The sequence below is a fragment of the Microcebus murinus genome, chromosome 27, assembly GCF_040939455.1.
Source record: "Microcebus murinus isolate Inina chromosome 27, M.murinus_Inina_mat1.0, whole genome shotgun sequence".
NCBI classification, from domain to species: domain Eukaryota; kingdom Metazoa; phylum Chordata; class Mammalia; order Primates; family Cheirogaleidae; genus Microcebus; species Microcebus murinus.
In genome coordinates this window covers 9,557,847-9,577,757 of record NC_134130.1, presented here as the reverse complement: position 1 = coordinate 9,577,757, position 19,911 = coordinate 9,557,847, and the positions used below count along the sequence as shown (strand labels likewise).

Here is a 19,911-nt window from a genome sequence, read left to right as displayed (position 1 = left end):
GAATAATGTCATTGTTATTTTGATGGGGATTGCATTGCATCTGTAGATTGCCTTGGGTAGTATGGACATTTTAACAATATTGATTCTTCCAATTCATGAGCTTGGAATATCTTTCCATTTTTTTTGTATCCTCTTCCATTTCTTTCATCAGTGTTTTATGGTTTTCATTATAGAGATCTTTTACTTCTTTGGTTAAGTTTATTCCTAGGTATTTTATTTTATTTGTAGCTATTGTAAATGGGATTACTTTCTTGGTTTGTTTTTCACATTCTTTACTGTTGGCATATAGAAATGCTATTGAGTTTTGTATAATCATTTTGCATCCTGCACCTTTATTGAGTTTATCCGTTCTAATATCAGTTTTTTGTAGAGTCTTTAGGTTTCTCTAGAATCTCTAGATATAAGATCATATCATCTGCAAACAAGGATAATTTTACTTCTTCCTTTTCAAAGGATGACCTTTATTTATTTTTCTTGTCTGATGGCTCTAGCTAGAACTTCCAGTACTGTGTTGAATACCACTGGTAAAAGTGGGCATTCTTGTCTTATTCCAGATCTTAGAGGAAAGGCTTTCAGATTTTCTCCATTCAGTATGATACTCACTATGGGCTTGACATATATGGCTTTTATCATGCTGAGGTAAATTCCTTCTATACCCAGTTTTTTAGAGTTTTTATCATTATAGGATGTTGAATTTTATTGAATGCTTTTTCAGTATCAATTGAAATGATTATGTGTTGTTTGTTCTTTGTTCTGTTAATATGATGTCTCAGGCTTGGTTGATTTGTATATATTGGACCATCCTTGAATTCCTGGAATGAATCCCACTTGATCATGATGACTAATCTCTTTAATGTGTTGTTGAATTCATTTTGCTAATATTTTGTTGAGAATTTTTACATGTATGTTTATCAGACATATTGGCCTATAGTTTTATTTTTTTGTTGTGTCTTCATTTGGTTTTGATATCGGAGTGAAAACAGCCCTCCTAGAATGAGTCTGGGAGTATTCCCTCCTCAATTTTTATGAATAAGTAGGAGTCGCATTAATTTTATTTTAATGTTGGTAGAATTCAGCAGTGAAGCCATTGTGTCCTGGGCTTTTCTTTGATTGGAAACGTTTTATTACTGCATTTATCTTATTACTTGTTGTTATTATTAGGTTTTGGATTTCTCTGTGGTTCAGTCTTAGTAGGTGGTCTGTATCTAGGAATCTATTCATTTCTTCTAGGTTTTCCAATTTATTGGAATATAGTTGCTCATAGTCATCTCTAATGATCCTTTGAATTTCTGCAGTATCAGTTGTAATGTCTCCCCTTTCATCTCTGATTTTATTTGGCTCTTCTCTCCTTTTTTCTTATCTTGGCTAAACATATGTCAATTTGTTTATCTTTTTGAAAAACCAATTTTTTGTATGGTTGATATTTTCTATTAGGTTATTAAGTATGAAATGTTTGATTTCCCTAAGTGTAATACTAAGTTTGACAGTTAATATCTGTGACATTTAACTTTGAGACTTCTTATTTTATTTTTATTATAAAGGTACGTCCTCATTCTTTCAAAGGCATGTTTGATTGGTGATTATCTTTCAAAATCTTTTTAGAAAAAGTTTTGTACAACCATAGATAAGTAGAAAATTTGTATTTTCAAATATAATTTGTTGTAAAACCAATACAACACAGACAGCTCAAAATAGCAACACTGTTTGGAAAGGATGTGGTTAATGAACCCACAGTATGGTGCTGGTTTAAAAAATTCTGTTCCGGTAATTGTAATATTAAAAATGAGCTATGTGGGTGACCTGAGACCAAGGTGGGTAATGATAGACTAAAAACTGTAGTGGAAACAAATTCCTCTAAACCTATACATAAATTAACAACAAGGTTAGATGTTACTATTCCAACAATATTAGACCATTTAAAAGAAATCTACAAGATAAAAAAGCTGGATAGATGGGTACTACATAAATTAAACAAATATCAAAAGAAAAATCACCTCAAAGCTTGCTTTCTTTGCTGTCACCATTTCTGTATTGTATTGTTATGTATAATTAAAAAATAGATTCTTTTTTTTAATTTTAATTTTTTTAATCTCAAATTCTGTGAGTACAAATATTGTTAGGGTTACATATCTTGCCCCATCCCCCCCCCACCCCGCTCTGCCAGAGCTTCAAGTGTGTCCAGTCTCCAAATGGTGTGCCCTGCACCCACTATGAAAGTGCGTACCCTTCCCCTTCTCCCTGTTTCCACCTGTTTACCTCCCATTAACAAAAATTGTTTTTTTTTAGATATTTTGGTTACAGTGTGTTTCTTTGCCTCTCCCTAAAAAGGGATAGAGGTAATCCTTTGCCCCCTACAATGCTCATCACATCCTTAAGATGTGGGTCTCCCCCCCCCTCCCGAGGTCCCTGTTGAACACTACAATTTTTTGAACACCATAATTTTAGGCTGTCAGTACCAATTTCATGGCGAGTAGATGTGTAGCCCATTTTCTAGGTCTTGTGTCGTCTCACTTTGTATTATAGGCATAAGCTTAATCCAAGATAGCATAAACGGTGGTAGTTCACTATCGTTTCTTAGGATTGAGTAATATTCCATTGTGAGTATATACCACATTTTAGTTATCCATTCATGAATTGACGGGCACTTGGGTAGTTTCCATGACCATGCAATAGTGAATTGTGCTGCTGTAAACATTCGGGTGCAGATGTCTTTATAATAGAGTGACTTATGTTCTTTTGGATATACCATGCTATTGCTGGGTCAAATGGTATTTCTATTTCTAGTTGTTTGAGATATCTTCAAATTCTTTTCCACAAAGGTTGCACTAATTTGCAGTCCCACCAGCAGTGTAAGAGTGTTCCTGTCTCTCTACATCCTCGCCAGGATTTGTTGTTTTGGGATTTCTTGATACAGGGCATTCTCCCTGGGGTTAGGTGGTATCTCATTGTGGTTTTGATTTGCATTTCTCTAATGATTAGAGATATTGAACATTTTTATGTTTGCAGGCCATTATTCTGTCGTCTTTGGAGAAGTTTCTGTTCATTTCCATTGCCCATTTCTTGATGGGGTTGTTTGATTTTTTTCTTGTTTATTCTTTTGAATTCTAGATAGATTCTTGTTATTAGACCTTTATAGGAAGTGTAGAGAGCAAATATTTTCTCCCATTCTGTGGGTTGTCTATTTGCTCTAATGATCATTTCCTTAGCAGTGCAGAAACTTTTTAATTTGATCAGATCCCATTTGTTTATTTTTGCTGTGGCGGTGATTGCCTTGGGGGTCTTCCTCATAAATTTTTTGCCTAGACCAATATCTGATAGGGTTTTCCCAACATCATCTTCTAGGAGTCTTAAAGTTTCATGTCTTAGGTTTAGGTCTGTTATCCATCTTGAGTGAATTTTTGTGAGGGGTGAGAGGTTGGGGTCCTGATTTGCTCTTCTGCATATTGCTAACCAGTTTTCCCAGCACCATTTATTGAAGAGAGAATATTTTCCCCATAGTATATTTTTGTCTGCTTTATCAAAGATTAGGCTACTGTATACAGATGGTTTGATCTCTGGAATCTCAGATCTATTCCAGATATCGATGTTTCTGTTCTTGTGCCAATATCAGGCAGATATTACTATATTGCCTTACAGTACAGCTTAAAGTCAGGAAGACTGATCCCTCCCAGTTTGTTCTTTTTACTTAAGATTGCTTTGGCTATGCGTGGTTTTCTCTGGTTCCATACAAAGCGAAGGATTATTTTTTCTAGTTCTGTAAAGAATGCTGGTGGTATTTTGATGGGAATTGCATTGATTCTGTAGATCACCTTAATATTGACATTTTAACAATATTGATTCTTCCTAGCCATGAGCATGATAGATTTTTCCATCTGTTTAAATCATCTGCAATTTCTTTTTTTAGTGTTTCATAGTTCTCCTTATATAAATCTTTTGTATCTCTCGTTAGATATACTCCTAGATATTTAATTTTCTTTGGAGGTATAGTAAAGGATATTGTGTTTTTGATTTGAGTTTCTGCTTGATGGTTTTTGGCATATATGAATGCTTCTGATTTGTGTATATTGATTTTTTTTTTTTTTTTTTTTTTTTTTTTTGAGACAGAGTCTCGCTTGTTGCCCAGGCTAGAGTGAGTGCCATGGCATCAGCCTAGCTCACAGCAACCTCAAACTCCTGGGCTCAAGCGATCCTCCTGCCTCAGCCTCCCGAGTAGCTGGGACTACAGGCATGCGCCACCATGCCCGGCTAATTTTTTATATATATATCAGTTGGCCAATTAATTTCTTTCTATTTATAGTAGAGACGGGGTCTCGCTCAGGCTCAGGCTGGTTTTGAACTCCTGACCTTGAGCAATCCACCCGCCTCGGCCTCCCAAGAGCTAGGATTACAGGCGTGAGCCACAGCGCCCGGCCCTGTATATTGATTTTATACCCTGAAACCAGCACATCAAAAAATTAATTCACCATGCCCAAGTGGGGTTTATTCCTGGTATGCAAGGCTGGTTCAACATACACAAGTCTATAAATGCAATCCACTTTATAAATAAAGCCAAGAACAAAGACCACATGATTCTGTCAATAGATGCAGAAAAAGCATTCAATAAAGTCCAACATACCTTTATGATAAAAACCCTTACAAAATAGGTATAGATGGCCCATACCTTAAATTTCTCAAATCCATCTGACAAACCAATGGCTAACATCATTCTAAATGGGGAAAAATTGAAATAATTCCCACTTTGAACTGGAACTAGACAAGGATGCCCATTTTCTCCCCTCTTATTCAATAGTGCTCGAAGTCTTAGCTATAGCAATCAGGCATGAGAGGAGTATTAAGGGTCAGATGAGATCAAACTCTTTGCTGATATGATATTATATCTAGAAAACCCCATGGACTGATCCAAGAGACTCCTAGATCTGAAAAAATAGATTCTTTTTGACAAAGCATTTGGCACAATGACTGGATAAGGTGTGAAACACAGTCCAAAACCAAATATTCATCAACAAAAGCTAATGATGTCTGTTTCATAGTGTTATCTACAGCCTCATGAAACCTAGTCACTCAATTATAGTGGATGTCTACTACAGCCAATTGGACAGAATGATGAGGATGCTTGCGATTCAACAGCCGAGATTGGTCAATGGAAACAGTCAAATCCTCTTATAGGACAACGCTCGACCACATGTCACAAACAATGCTACTCAAACTACAGAGATTGGATTTAGAAACTCTGTCATCCACTGTATTTGCCAGACCTTACACAGACTGACTACCACTTCTTCCAGACTTTGGACCACTTCTTACAAGAAAAAATATTCAATTCATAACAAGCTGTAAAAAACACCTTTAATGTTTTCATTGCCACTTGCTCTCCAGGCTTCCTTGCTACTGGCATAAACAGGGTACTGTTAAGATGACAAAACTGTGTCAATAGTTTAGACAGATACTTTGATTAGTTGCACTGCTTGTTGTTTGAGATATAATGAACTAAAATTTTGATTTGAAGTCAGACATTTCATATGTAATGACCTAAATTATTTTGTGTCAATTTAATTTATTTCTGCTCCAATCTTTATTTCTTTTCTATTACTTTTGGGTTTGGTTTGCTCTTCTTTTTCTACTTCTTTGAGATGCATCATTAGGTTTATTTGAAGCTTTTTTACTTTTTGATGTGGGCTGTTATTGCTATAGACTTTCTTGAATTTTCTGGGAAAGGGTGGATAGTTCCCAGAACTGAGATCCCTCCCCTTTAGTGATCTTATAGGGTAACTTTTGAGGGTTACCATGGTATTTGTAAACTGTCATGGCAGCAGGAGATGTGATTTTTATTATGCTAATGAGGGTAGGTCACTTGAGGACACTGTCACCTTGCTTGTATACATGTTCCAAAGACCTCCTTTTGTGGCCTTGATCATATCTCTAATTTGTGGCTTCTCTACCTCTTTTAGGTTGATCAGTCCTTGGAGACCCTCTATCTTAGACCAAACATCTGTTTGGTCCTTGGAAATCCTCTGGTCAAGGCGTCTGTTCTTTCTTGGAAGCTCCCTGTGCTCAACTTGTTCCTCCTTCTGTAGACAAAGTGTCTCCTAGTGCCATCTACTCCTCTTCCTCCCTCCTTATCCCCACCTAACAAACCTCTGGCTTAACCCATCTCATTTTGGCGTGTGGGGTGGAAGGCAGAGAGGCAGGGGCCCTCCAACTGCCCTGGCCCTCAGTCTAACTCTCCATGTATTTTTTTCAAAGTTTTTTTTTAAAACTTGTTATGTTAAAGGAGCATAAGGTAGTTAATAAATATTTGATATCTATTTAGCTTACTTTATGTAGAGCTATTGACTTCAGTGATTTTGAAAGGTCAAGGGTAATTCTCTAATATCAATTAAGGCAGGGATCCACAACCTATAGTGAGTTGTACAACTATTTCATTATATATTATAATGTAATAATAATAGAAATAAAGTACACAATAAATATAATGCTCTTGAATCGTCCTAAAACCATCCCCACAACCCCCCCCCCAATCCATGGATAAATTGTCTTCCATATAAATGGTCCCAGGTGCCAAAATGGTTGTGGACCACTGAATTAAGGCACCTTTTGCTTGTGTAGACAGGTACAAATGATCAAGTTTCCCCCTTGAGTTCAACTGCAATGTGTTGGTCTGTAAAGTATAAACCAGTGGTCAGTCATGGTTGCCTTGGTTAATTGAATGACCCTGCTTCAATAAACACAGCCTATAATGCATTTGGCTTAATAACCTAAAGCATAACACATAAGGAAGATTTTAGAGAACCATTTCTACTTAGAATAGCATAATTGGTATTTGAATTAATTATACTCCAAAAAGTTGTTTTAACCCATGGCATATGACCTCTGAAACCCCAAATGCCAAAATCTGTGTAAAAATGATCCACACAGTACAGAATGTACATAAATTGGATTGAATTTCATACTGTCTAAAGAGTTCTTGCAAATAAGTTCCTGCTGCTTTGTGAAAGATCATATTTAAACTGAATCACAGCAGCCCTCCTGCAATGAAAAGCCATCTTGCTCAAAGAAGGATTTAGGGCCCAATGACACCAGGGAGTTTATGGCTCCATTCTGCAAGTGAGCAGAAGGTCATTGAAAATGAACACATTTTAAGAAATCCACATTTCTAAAAACATCTTGCAAGGAATAAAATGGTAATTCAAGGAAGATGCATAAGTTTACTTGATTTTTTTATTAACATTAGCCTTTATGTGAAAAAAACACATTTCATGTATATAGCACAAAGAATAATACAATAAATACCCTTTTAACTCTCCCAAATTTTAAAGAGTAGAATAGTACTATACCAGGCATATCCCCTTGGCACTCACTGTTTCCAAAAGCCAATAATAGCTGTCTACACCAAGCATCTGAGATACTTTGCCTGCAAGCGCCCTTCTGGCCTTAGAAATATGCTTAGCTCCTGCAGGCAGGCATGGTGGGAGAGCCAGGGAGTTAAGACCAATAGGAGTAGCTTTCAACTAATAATGGTAAGAGCTGGCAGATAAATATCCAAACTTCAGGTGGGATGACTTTGAGGTATATTTTATGTAGTCTTTTTTTTTTTTTTTTTTGAGACAGAGTCTCGCTTTGTTGCCCAGGCTAGGGTGAGTGCCGTGGCGTCAGCCTAGCTCACAGCAACCTCAGACTCCTGGGCTCAAGGGATCCTCCTGCCTCAGCCTCCCAAGTAGCTGGGACTACAGGCATGTGCCACCATGCCCGGCTAATTTTTTTTGTATATATTAGTTGGCCAATTAATTTCTTTCTATTTATAGTAGAGACGGGGTCTCGCTCTTGCTCAGGCTGGTTTCGAACTCCTGACCTCGAGCAATCCGCCCGCCTCGGCCTCCCAGAGAGCTAGGATTACAGGCGTGAGCCACCGCGCCCGGCCATATGTAGTCTTTAAGTGGAATCAGTCTGCAAGTGAAATCAAGCCCCACTTATCCACATTAATAACCTACTTATTAAATTAGCTCGTATAGATTTCCTTTCCCTTCCCATCTCATTTGCCCACTTCCGTACTAGTGTTTTCCTGGGATAACATCTGGATTAAGCTACTTCACTTAAACCCTTAGGCTAGAGTTTGCCTCTGGTGGCATTGCCAATGCTGTCGAAGTTCTTTGTATCCACCCTGGTCACAATTCTGTTTCCTGTCCCCACCAAGAGGAACTACTGTCTGCATTTTTTATGTTTATTCTTGCTTTCCTGTTTGCAATAGTTTCACTAAATATATTACACATATTAGGAACTGCATTGTTTGCTGTAACAAGGTACCCCAAACTCGGTGACTTAAGCAACAGAATTTTTCTCCCATTTCTGGAGGAGGCTGGGAGTCTAAGATCAAGGAATAGGCAGGGTTGGTTCCTTCTGAGAGCCAGGAGGGAAGGCCACGCTCCCGGATGTCTCCTTGGCTTCTAGGCAGCCATTTTCTCCTCGAGTCTTCACACTGCCTTACGTCTGCACATGGCTGTATCCAACTTTCCTCTTTTTATGTCAGTCACATTGTAATAGAATCCACCCTAATGACCTCCCTTTAATGTTATTATTTCTTGAAAGACCGTATTTCCAAATATGGTCATATTCTGAGATACTAAAAGTTAGAGTTTCAACATATGAATTTTGAGGGGGACACAATTTAGCCCCAAAAAGTAACTAACAATGTATTTTTCAAACAATGTTTTTGAACTGCATGCATTTATTTCCTACTCTATACATTTTCTGTGACTTTTACAACTAAACATTGTTTCTAAGATTCATCTTGAGGTTGTTCTCAGATTTTGACTGTTGCATTAATGTTGTTACGATGCACTTGCCTCTCCTGATACGCATGTCAAGAATATCTAGGCGTGAAATAGCTGCATCATCTACTCTGTGCACATTTTTAAGTCACAAATCCTAGTAAGGACAATAGATTGAATACACATGTCTAATTTTATTTCCCTTTCAAAACCCCACTGGAAGCCGTTCTCACTGTGATCATTAGACACAGCTTGCTTCTGATGGTCGAGCATCTGCACCAGCCCTCTGCATTACTGGAGGATCTTCTCATCGCTGTTGCTCAGGGAGCTCACTTATCTAACAGCGTTTCTGAGCCCTGGGTGTCAGAGGATGGGTGTCCCTGGGCCTTTCCACGGCACAAGTGCCCCTTTCACCAGTGCTCTCCTTATCCTTGGTAGGCATGGCGTCCTCCAGCTTTCCCAAGGAACATAGTCTCCTGGTAGGTTTCACAGTTTTCAGGTGAGTAGATTCAGATGTCCCCATCCCAAGTCTCAGGTCCCGGTGATGCCAGGACCCTTCCCAAGCAGGATCCTGACACCCGCATAGAAGTTTTCATCAAAGCTGAAAAGTCAACACTCTCTGGAGCTCTGCTGTCCATTGGAAAGCCCTGGGCCCAGTCCTTAGTAGTTGCATTTTTTTGTCCTTGACTACAGGGCATGAAGATCTCTTGGGCTGCCAAGGAGGCCCTCTGATCTTCACACTCTGCCTTAAATTGGCCATCGGTCACCCTCAGACATTCATTGTCTTCCTCCAATATATTAATTGCATTTGGCAACAACTTTGGGTTGTCTTATTATTTTATCAAACCTTTCAAATGGCTGAGATATGGCACCAATGAGTACATTTTCTTCTACTGGTAGTCTGTTCCAGTTCAACACAGGTGGGAGATTTAACAGCTGCACTTCTCCTTAACATTAGTGCCCCCTACCACAGCGATGGCTTCTCACTATGGCTGGCTGGGGATCTGATCTCAAGCCCCATTTTAGAATCTGCTTTCTCAGAGCACTTCTGGAACTAATTCTTTTAGGTAGGTTTTTCTGTTATGGAGAACTATGTGCAGGAAGTTTATTGGGGAGTTATGGTAGTTTGAATGTTTGTCCCTTCCAGCACTCACATTGAAATTTAATTGCCAGTGTAATGGTGTTGACAGGTGGGGCCTTTAAGAGGTGATTAGGCCATAAGGGCTCCACCCTCCTGAGGGCTTAATGCTCTTCCCTTCCACTTTCTGCCATGGGAGGATCCAGGCATCTTGGAAGAAGAGAATGGCCTCTCTAGACACTGAACCGGCTGGCTCCTTGGCCTTAGACTTCCCAAACTCCAGAACTGTGAGCAAATCAATTTTTGTTTATGAATTACCCAGTCGCAGGTATTGTTATGGCAGCAAAAAATAGACTAAGGAGTACTCTAGACTTGGGAAAAACAGCCATGAGTGAAAGAAGCAGGGTTGGGCAGAGGGAGAAGTTGCCTGGAATGCAGAGGCAGTAGTGGCCTCTGTGGTCCCTTAGAGCTGTCCCAGGAGGTGTCATCATCAGCCAGTCCTGGTTGTAGGCTGCTCCTGAGGAGGGCACAGAACCGTGGGCAAATGAACGCTCAGGATTTCCTACTACACTCTTTTCTATTTGATACATGCATGGCTTTATTTTCCCCCACAAAAAATATGATGATGCTCTAAATATGTTTTGTAATTTTCCCTCACCTCTCATCTGAGCTTAATATATTGTGAATATTTTTCCATGTAGTAAATATCTTTGGAATGGTAAATTTTGGTTTCCTCTACCCTAAGTTGCAAGACTTAGTTTCAAGTAACCTATCCTCTTGCTGTTGTCAATCCTTTTCTTTCTGATACAAAAACTATGTCGTCATCTTAATTTATCAAGGAATATGAAGTAATCTCTGTAAGGCTTCCTCTATAAGGATATCCTCCTCCTGACACTTTGAATTTCTTACCCTCCTTAATATCCCTCAGATGGCTTGAGAGATGTTTATGGGTTCGGGTTTGGGTTGTTGCATATTACTGATAATATTTATCTTTACAGAAAGTGAACTGTGTATATATGGAAGTCCAGGGAGCTATAAGAAGGTATTATGAAAAATTCCTTAGGCTCTTAGCTTTGCCCCCTATGCTGAAACTCCACCAGTCCAGAGAAGGGCCTGCATTTCATAGTATGACTAGTGGGATCCCTGTTCCACATTACCCCTGGGCCTGCCCTTATGCATTTCTGAACTGACAAATTATTTCCTACCTCTTTCAATTTAATCTGTGCCTATAATTTTAAAAAATTGTGTATTCTTGACAAAGTTGTATTCAGGCATTTTTTGAACAAATATTTCTTCATTAGCAAATTGAGCACTATTATTAATTTATATGTTTTCCTACAAATATCATTCCTCCTATTTTTTGAAATAAGCCCATGATATTTAAGCTTTGTTTCTGATATGGATGAATGAGAGAAGATTTCTTCCCCTTTTTTAGGTTTGTTATGTTTATTAAATCTTAGTGCTTAAGAGAGGAGAGTTGGAGAAACCACCTGTTCAAAATTATAGTAAAAATTTTCTAGTTAATTTTTTTTTTTTTTTGAGAGAGTCTCACTTTGTTGCCTAGGCTAGAGTGAAGGCCGTGGCGTCAGCCTAGCTCACAGCAACCTCAAACTCCTGGGCTCAGGCAATCCTGCCTCAGCCTCCCGAGTCGCTGGGACTACAGGCATGCGCCACCATGCCCGGCTAATTTTTTCTGTATTCATTAGTTGGCCGATTAATTTCTTTATTGTAGAGATGGATTCTCGCTGTTGCTCAGGCTGGTTTCAAACTCCTGACCTCAAGCAATCCACTGGCCTAGGCCTCCCAGAGTGCTAGGATTACAGGCGTGAGCCATGGAGACTGGCCTTTTCTAGTTAATTGAATCACCTGGGGCAAGTTACTTGATCCCTCTGGGCTCCAGATTTGTCCTGTGTAAAGAAAGTGCCATAATACATATTTCAAAGGGTTATCATGAAGAGTCAAAGATGTATGAAGTGCCTGATTTATTAGTATATGCCTGGTTATTTCTGGTTATAAAACCAAGACTCACGGTGTGTAACCAAACGGGAATTCTATTTCCATCAGAACACACCTTTCTTTGAGAGCCTCAACTATGCCAGGGGAGACAGGAAAGGCATAATTCTGAAATTTTCTTTCGCCAGTGACTCCCATAGACTTGCTTATGATCAGAGTGTCATAGACATCTAGGCTATGCACAGTCATGTTTCCAAACTAAAGGGGTAAGACAAGACATCTAAAGAAATACTCCTTAATCTGTGTTTAATTAGTGCTGTGGAGATCATGGATAAGTTGTTTTCAAGATGGAGGAAGCAGTAGCAGGACTGACCAAAGGGCATTCTCTGTTGGATAGTGCAGCTCAAGGATCAATTCGAGGTCCCCTGTTGGGAACTTTAGAGACATCATAGGCCATAAAAAAGGACATAGAAATTGATTGCCACGGCAATTTACATGCAAGGAGCTGCTTTTGCCTCTTGGTTCAGGTTGAGACTATGGGAACGGAACATGCCTAGTGTATTGTGCATTCTTTTCCAGAATAATTTTATTGTGTTTTTTCCTCTCCCGATTATAAAATCGATATAGGCTTATCTCAGAAAAATCAGAATATATAGAAAAGTAAATATAACTACAACAGAAATCACAAAAGAGTGTTCTCCACTCAGAGATAGCCATCATTAGTAACTTAATGTCATTCAATCGCATCCTTTTTTAAATTAAAAAATCCTATATAATAGTTTTATAATCTGTGTTTTTTCACTTAATACACTCATTTAAATAGAGTATTTCTATATTTTTCTTGTGTGTCTGCATAGCATACTTTTATAGGAATGTATCATAATTTATTTCATTAGTTCTCTAAGAGATGGGTATTTAATACTGTTTGAAACTTCCATTAAGATAAAGATGTGCATTAAAAATCTGTAAATGTTATTTCCTCTTGAGAAATTCCTAAAGGAGATTCTTTGGAGACAGAGCCGTAATAAAGTCAGCAGTCACACAGCTGAGGGGAGTCCCTAGGCCTCGTGGGAGCACGGTGGGCAGGTGCTCCTGTGTCGCTCCGTTCCAGGTGGTTCGCTCTGCCCTTGCCCTGGCGGGCAGCCCGGGTCAGCGCTGCGGGGGAACACTGCTCTAGGGGACTGGATTCCGTCATGGAATCGTTTTGGCAAATAGCTCATAAAAAGGAGGATACAGTTGTGGTTGACAGATACAAAGCGAGGTATTCTGTAAAAGTGAAATAAATCCCCAATGGAGAATAATAGACATAAATCCTAAGAATAAAGGAGTTGGTTTCTGTAAAGGGTTAGTGTGGCTAACTTGAAAATAGTAAAACAAACATCACAGAAAATAGTTCTTCTGATTTAGGCCATCACCAATGATTAACTGGCTGAAATATCAATGATTATGACTGTGTTGGGTCATGGAGCTTGCTCAGGGCGAATGAAAGAGCGCTTAGAGGATTATGCTGAAGCAGGCAGGTATCAGCAAGTGCTCTTTGATTACCTTTGCAATAAAATCATGTGCACCTCAGCCTTTTGTCCCTTATGTAAGAGGCAATGAAAAACACTGATGCTGATTTGAGTTTGTTGGGGATGTGAGGTGGTAATACGGAGAAGGGACTAGACGGCATAAATCGGGATCAGCCGTGATAAAAACCTGCCAGCTCGGCTGCCTTTGATCTCTTACCCCTTCCTAGATGGGGGAGAAGTACCTACCAATTCTCTGCCAAGACAGTGTGATTAGTAATTGGTGTGTCTGTTTGCCAGCCAAGAAAGATGATGATAGTGATGTCTGCATGAGCTCCCCATTGATCTGTGGGTGACAATCCACAGAAAAAGGCTTAAAGTCACCTGTCTCTGAGAGAGGTGATTAGCTAATGGGTTCTCTCTGCTGTGACAGTACAACAGTAAGGAGAGCAGGAAGTTTGGACCCATATTTGAGTTCATATTCTAGCTACGTCACCTACAAGCTAGAGCAAGTAACCCACCCTTTTCTGTTCTGTTTTCCTGTCTGAAAAATGGGCATAAAATCCCCTACGGAATGAGGATGTTGTGAGGATAAAATGAGTAAGCGTATGGAAAGGGCCTGGCACGTGGCTACTCTCAGCAGTGTCGGCTTCTTTCCCTTTGTCCTGCAAGGAGGCCTTTCTGTAATGCAGAGAATTGTCCTCTGGTAACTTCCTAGAAAAGGCCTCTTCAGGCATGAAGTCGCCTGCCTGGCACTTGTGCTGGGGACACAGGTGTCACAAGCTCTGGGAGGCTGACCAAGGTCCAGGGCAGAAAGGCCTCACCGTGCCTGGGGCAGGATGGCTAGCAGGGCCTGCCCCCTGGCCGGGGTGGGGCACTCTTTGCCCGTGGGGTTGGGACAGTCCCATTGTCGTATGGAGTCTTCCCCAGGTTGTAAGAGTCTCCAAAGTAGAGCAGCAGGGAAGGTCTAGGGCTCCTCTGCCTTTGGGCCTCTGATGTGATCATCACTACCTCACCTTCTCTCCTAGGTCTCTTTGGAATTCGGAAATGCTTACTCTCTCTGATAGACATGAACACACTGCTTGCTTTTCTTTGGGTTTTTTCCTTCCCCTGAGCCCCTTTCAAATCTGGGCTGATCCTTTGGTTCTGGTAATGAATGGTGAACATCAGACCTGCGGGGTGGTGGCTGGTAGGTGTCTTTGCCCTCCCAAATTGCTCTTGGATATTGATCTGACTCATCAGGACATAGATGAAAATCAGAAAGAGAACTTCTGCCCGCTCCTCTCAGATCCTAGGAACAATTTGGTGACTTACCTGTAAGCAGTTTCTGTAACAGACAAAATGTCAGCGCTCCCTTTGCTCCTCTCAGCCCATGACTTGCCACGTCCAATCTGTCTTCGTTCCAGCAGTGAGAAGCCCTAATTTCATCATTCTGGTCTTTTGCAGTTAAATGTCCTCCAAGGATAAGATCTGTAAGGAAGAGGAAGACTAATAATGGAGCTAATCTTTCAAAGTCCTGCTTAAGCAATTGTAGATAGCAGAAGGAGAAGCAACTCTGAAAATTATGATGATTATCCTACTTCTGCCCCTGTGGAGACTCAATCCTAACCCCACGATGTTTTTACTTCTCTCATTGCTACATAGATGAAATATGCCTGGGCGCGGTGGCTCACGCCTGTAATCCTAGCACTCTGGGAGGCCGAGGCCAGCGCATTGCTCGAGGTCAGGAGTTCAAAACAAGCCTGAGCAACAGCGAGAATCCATCTCTACTATAAATAGAAAGAAATTAACTGGCCAACTAATATATATAGAAAAAATTAGCAGGGCATGGTGTCGCATGCCTGTAGTCCCAGTGACTCGGGAGGCTGAGGCAGTAAGATCGCTTGAGCCCAGGAGTTCTGTGAGCTAGGCTGACGCCACAGCACTCACTCTAGCCTGGGCTGCAAAGTGAGACTCTGTCTCAAAAAAAAAAAAAAGAAATATGTTGTACTTTTGTTGAGCTGGAAAATCCAAATTATTAAAGAAAGACAAAGTTTTTAATGAGTTTGCTATCCAAACTTCCTGGAGTCTTTCAAATAATAGTGTTATTTTAATCATTGACTCATTACTTCTTTGTATGGCTCTGTCTCATCTGTGTTTAATCTTGAGATCTTAAGCAGTTAGAAGAAGGCAAAGTCTTAGATGAGTGGTTCTTAAACTTTCAAGTGCATCAGAATAACCCAGAGTGCTCCCAGGTTGCTGAGGCCCTGCCCTCGGTAGATGGGCATGGCGCCAAGAACTTGCATTTGCAACAGGCGATACATTTATGTATTTATGTTGGTTATATTATTGCTCACGATGCTACTTTATTCATTGTGTTGCCTGTGATTACCTGCTTCCAGTGACTCAAAGTTGGCTACCGTGCCTTATTGATGATCATCACAAATGCAAGTCTTCTGCAGAAAATAGTCTTTCTTCCGCAGAAAATAGTCTTTCTTCCGCAGAAAATAGTCTTTCTTCCGCAGAAAATAGTCTTTCTTCCGCAGAAAATAGTCTTCTGCAGAAAATAGTCTTCTGCAGAATAGGCAGAAGAAAAATGGGAATGACAATTTCTCGTCATGTTAAATTTACTTTTCAGAATTTCATAACATAAAACAGAAGCAATGTGTTTCAATCAACCACCTCCCCAGCCCCTGACGCGGACTCCTGCTGCAAGGAGCCACTAGCCGAGCCCCCACCCACACGGCACAGCCTCCGGAGTGCCCTTGCCAGCAGTGCCCGTGGCTCTGAGGAGTACTACTCCTTCCATGAGTCGGACCTGGACCTGCCTGAGATGGGCAGTGGCTCCACATCAAGCCGAGAGATTGATGTGCTCATCTTCAAGAAGCTGACAGAGCTGTTCAGCGTGCACCAGATCGATGAGCTGGCCAAGTGCACATCAGACACTGTGTTCCTAGGGAAGATGAGTAGGATCTCGGACCTCATCAGCAGCATCACACAGGACTATCACCTGGATGAGCAAGATGCCGAGGGCCGCCTGATGCGCGGCATCATTCGAATCAGTACCCAAAAGAGCCGCGCCCGCCCACAGACCTCAGAGGGACGTTCAACTCGGGCTGCTGCCGCCCCTGATAGTGGCCATGAGACCATGGTGGGCTCAGGTCTCAGCCAGGATGAACTGACAGTACAGATCTCCTAGGAGACGACAGCAGATGCCATTGCCTGGAAGCTGAGGCCTTATGGAGCCCCAGGGTAGCCAGCCAGACAGGACTCATCCTTCCAGGGCACCGACACAGACTCGTCAGGTGCACCCCTGCTCCAGGTGTACTGCTAACCCCCGCTGGGCCCAGCAGCCACAACCCCTTCTGGGAGAAGCACAGCCTGCAGAATGAAGAGGGAGACCAGGAACCCCTTTGGGTGAGGCTGAGCCACGAGCCCAGAAGCAGTGCCCACTCTGGCTCCTCCTGCCTTGGCTGACTGGCTCCTGGACCACATGCGTTTCACTGGGCCTTAGCATCCACGTCTCCTTCATCCCCAGCTGGCCTGACCCCTGCCTGGGCCTGTTCCTTCCTGCCCATGATCTTTAGGTGGCGTGATCATGGGAAGCAAGGACTGAGCAATTACCTCCTGGGACTGAATCCTGACTCCATCCCTGTAACATAACACCCTAACCAACCATGCAGACTTCACCCTCCTTGGGGTACCCAACAGTTAAGAAGTTTGTCTTAAATGTGTTGGATTGGGGAGCGGGCAGTGCCCAACTCTGTTCTGTTCAGTTTGTTCTTGGCCGATGTTCCATGTTAACATGACCATAGTTTGTAAGCACACACAAAAAAAACTCTTTAGGCCATAGTCACTGCATCCCTAGAATGTGATCTGTGTTGATCTCACTCCTGCCCCTCCCCCTTGCGGCCACCAGTGGGAAGGAGGGGTAAGAATGTTCTCATCGGCACAAGGAATGTCTGTCCCTCAAATGGCACCGCTTAAGACAGAACTAGGAAACGCACAGGTTTACCATATTGATCAGAAGGAGGAGAGGGCATTGAAAGGCCCATGAGTATTGCAGAGAAAGAATCTAGAAAACTCTTAAAGGATAGGCATAGGTATTGTCAGAAGGTTTTGTGATGCTTGCTGGCGTGGAGCTTTGTGGGTGGAGGGGGCAAGGTAAGGAAGGGTTTTGGAGAGAATTTGTTTAGGTTAAAGAACATGCTATGGTCAAATAGGCTACTCTCACTCTGTGTTCCACCCTGAGCCCCTCCACAAGCTAGACCTTGGGATAGCCCACAGATCCAGACCTACTTCCCTAGGATTTATAACTTACACTGGGATGGAAAAGAAATCCCCGGTACTCGCTGCTTTTTATTAGATTCACTTGACCCATCTAAGGAATATGGACCAATGGCTGTCACCCCATAAACAAGTGGCTGAGTTGAGTTAGAGGCAGAGCCGGGAGGCTGAGACTGTCACTTTAGAGGTGTTCCTTCGTATGGAAACACAGGAGTGAGGAATCAGTGATTCCCCCCAACAGCCTCAATCAAATGGTTCCATTGTTTGGATTTCTTGGGGATTTGATCCTAACAGTGTGACTTGTGATTGCTTCCTCATGTGTTTTGCAATTATGAATTTGTCTTCAGTGGTGTAATTTCTGTGGAAATTTGATGGGTCTGCGTGAGGGTGTGTGTGCTTCCAAAGCCATTTTGCCTTTCCTTTTGCCAGGTGCCCAGGGATATCCCTGGCCTGAGACTTCTTTTGTGCTTACAATTTATTACATTATATTTTTTTAAGGATAGAGTTGATTCTTAAAAATAAGCCATTTAAAGGTTACACTGGCACAGGTTGGCTAAATAGGGTACAAGGGTCACTCAGTTGGGTTCCAAAGCTTAGTCTCTTTCCTATGTATGTACAATTTAAACTTGAGTAGTCTTAGACCATATTCAGACTCCGAATCTATGTGAATTTGAGGATGGACCCAGTGCTATAATTTTTTTAAAAAAACCAGTGCCCAGATTAAGACAGACATGCTTCTTCACCTTTCCCTGTGAATCTGAGCGGATTCTCCTCCTGCCCACACCGCGCGTGTTCATTGAGGGTGTGGCTCTTCCGAGTTCCAGCCGTCTTTGGAGGGCCACTCCCCAAAGGCCTCGTGGGGTCTGAAGACCATGTTTCCCATGTGAAAGTTGTCAGTATCAAAGGGGTCAAATGTCAAGTTTCAACAAAACGGAGCTGGGAGACCATGAAGAGAGGACTCTCACGTTTCTTGGCCTGATAACCAAAACCACAACCTTGCTCAAATTACTTCTACAAGGACACCTGCCCAGCAATTGTCTGTTCCTCTAATGAACTGACACCACCCTTGTTAATCCTTATAGCCAAAGATAATACTTTCAAGACAACTAGTGTAACCTACCTCATTTCACCTTTAAAAACCCTTGCCTTCTTCTGCCTCCTTGGACGCCCTTGTGGCCCACTAGGGCCCACTGTCCCATTGGGCAATGTCCTGCTCTTCCTGCCTCAGTAAACTCTGTTCTGGACAGATAGGCTCGCTGCTGTTTATTTTAGGTTGTTTTCTGCTTGGGTGGGCATTAAAATTCCTATGTGATGGAGATCTGCAAACATTCTTAGATCTGATGTAGCATCAGTTCACATGTTTTCTGCTTGGATTTTTACTTTGGCCTCTGGGGATTTCCCTTTCTTAAAAGTGCAATGGCAAAGGACATTTGCTTTATTTTCTACAACATTTAAGTATAAGAGTTATTTATTTGCTATTTACTTAAATATTTATTATAATATTTAATAAAGTAAATTAATAAAATAATTTAAGTAATAAATTAATATTACTTAAAAACTTAATATTTAAGTATAATATTTATACTTTATAAATATATATATATATTTTTTGAGACGGAGTCTTGCTCTGTCACCCTGGCTAGAGTGCAATGGCATCATCATAGTTTACTGCAACCTCATACTCCTGGGCTCAAGCGATCCTCCTGCCTCAGCCTCCTGAGTAGCTGGGACTATACTCAGCCACCCCACCCAGCTAATTTTTCTATTTTTAGTAGAGATGGGATCTCACAGTAGAAAAATATTTTTCTAAAAAATTTTTTATTTTTTCATAAATTTCAGCTCTTCAACTGAAAATTTCTTTTAAAATGCTGTATTAATTTTTCTTTTGTCTCTCACTAAAAATTATCTTCCAATTTTACGTCAAGAAAGGATAGAAATCTATTCTGTCACTCAGTAGGTATTTGTCGGGTACCTTCAAACCACAAGAAAGAATGCAGAGAAATGCTAGCAGCCTGGGAAGGCTGCGTGATTCAGGTCGAGTGTTCTGAGAATTGAACATTGCTAGAGGAAGGAGGCAGACTAGAAGAGAAGCAGAGGCTCCAAGAAACAGAGGAGATAATGAAGGGCACAGTCTTGCCTTCATCTCCCAAGGAGTGTATTACTTATTTACGCTTTTTAAAGTTTTAATTGACACCTAATAATTGTACATATTTATGGGGTGTAGTACAATTTTTCAATACATCATTGTGTAATGATCAAAGCAGGGTAATTAGCTAATCCACCACTTCAAACATTTATCGTTTCTTTATGGTGAGAACAGTAAAAATCCTTTCTTCTAGTT

The 19,911-nt window shown here is 41.1% G+C and overlaps 1 long non-coding RNA gene and 1 pseudogene across 2 annotated transcripts in view; both read left to right on the top strand.

Moving 5' to 3' along the window:
* Positions 1-19,911, top strand: part of LOC142864863 (uncharacterized) — a 114,606-nt gene that overhangs the window by 86,622 nt on the left and 8,073 nt on the right. The gene's annotated exons all lie outside the window — the stretch shown is intronic.
* LOC105865460 (keratinocyte differentiation factor 1 pseudogene) lies at positions 15,793-17,155 on the top strand (annotated as a pseudogene).